Genomic DNA, 1,877 nt, shown 5'->3' with positions numbered 1-1,877 from the left:
ATTCACCAATGGAGAAGAGACATCAGATCAACTCTCTTGCTGATCAGGGAAGAAAGTGATCCTTAAGCTGATTTGGGGCTCAACCAATCCATTACTAAAATTTGCCTCTTTGGGAAGAGGACTTAAAAGAATGTAGAAATTAATCTAAATGCAAACTTATTCTAAGATGCAAGCAAAAAGAACTATCTTAATCCTATCTCAATTAGGCAGATATAGATCTAACCTAACGAAGAGCAAGATATTTAAAGTATTGGGATTTAAATATGTCTTGCTTATAATCAATATCAAGTTAATGTAGTTCAATTAAATGACATTATGGATACCAAAACACATCCTATTGAGACCTTTTAACTGAAATAATCAATCAACAACACTCAAGAAGAAGTTCCCAGAATGATTTTGATCATTTAATCAGTAATTTGAATTATTAAACAATAATATGTGGAAGAAGTTCTCAACATATCACTATTCAAAAAATCAGTTTTACAAGACATATTTCTAAGTAAATAGTTACTCAGAAATCAGAATTTAATCCATAAGAGTAGAGATAATAATAACATAAAATAGAGAAAATTTACCCACACTGACAAAAGTGAACAAATATGAAAGTAAATTGAGACTTTCTTGTTATCATAAAATGAAACCAACATTTAAAACAATAGTATTTGAAATACTAATTTATTAAACCCATTTCTCCAGCTCCGGTCTCTAATAGTCCTTTACAATGCTGAGCTTTTGCATTCAAAATCAAAGCTACAATAGTGCAAACTCTGTTCACTATGCATAACTCAAAATGTAAAAGAAAAACCTCAATAATCCCCAGATCTGAGATTCCACTCCTCCCACCTACAACTTTCAATCCTTATTACGAAAGTGCTTTTAGAATTCCAAATTTGCAGAGAGCAGCCCCTTGTATATTCTGCAATCTTTCATTTATAATATTTCCAAATGTATTCTTGAGAGGAATGTTTGCTGAAGAAAAATCTGTCCAATCAATTTTATTTGCTCAAAATTCCCATTTTTACTTGTTCGAGCATTCTCATTGATTAAGATCTTTTTCTCCATATCTCTTCAATTGTTTTCCTACAAAAAGAAATCAAAATATCATTTCTCGCATTTAAAACAAATCCAATCAAATTCAAGGAAATAAATAATTGAAAATAAAATATAAGCTTTCTATTAATGCCTGAGATGGTTTAATTGGCCAAGGATATCATTGACGAATGGATCTGCATTGAAAAGAGGTTCGGACAAATGAAAACGCAGAAAATAAAACTCAAAAAATTGATTTTGTTTAGAAATTCGGAGCTTGAACTTCTGCCTGATTTTCGACTGAATAAATGACTAAATCTGTTAGTGAAACCTCCTTAGAAATTTTCTCCCTAATTTTATCTTTCCAATAAGCTGTCTTCGGCCTCATTTGGCCAAGTAAAACTTAATATATGAACCTCCAAAGTTGATGAGTCAAATTTGGCACAATTTTGGAATTTTTGTTGCTGGGCTAAAAAGAATCAGAATTTTAATTAAAAATTTAATCCTGAATTACAGTTCTAATTATCTAATAATTCATTCTAATTTAATTGTTAATTATGAACTAAAATAATTATTTAATAAACTATTATTAATTAATCTAACTGACTAATATAATTAACTATTTATAAACCAATTAATCTAAATAATAATTAAATTTTATATATTAAATAATGTAATTAATTTAAAATTTAATATATTTAATATTAAAACTATCCTACCACTCCTATTTTACTCATACATAACATTGAAAGATTAAAACTTAAAAACAAATCATTGAAAGTTTAAAACTTATGTCCTATTCCCTTTGACTTTTAGCCATCGGAGGATCGGGATATCACACATCG

The sequence above is a fragment of the Pinus tabuliformis genome, chromosome 1_2, assembly GCF_031772625.1.
Source record: "Pinus tabuliformis cultivar Carrire ecotype Pingquan chromosome 1_2, CPIR1, whole genome shotgun sequence".
NCBI classification, from domain to species: Eukaryota; Viridiplantae; Streptophyta; class Pinopsida; order Pinales; family Pinaceae; genus Pinus; species Pinus tabuliformis.
Note: the sequence above shows the minus strand (reverse complement) of the source record.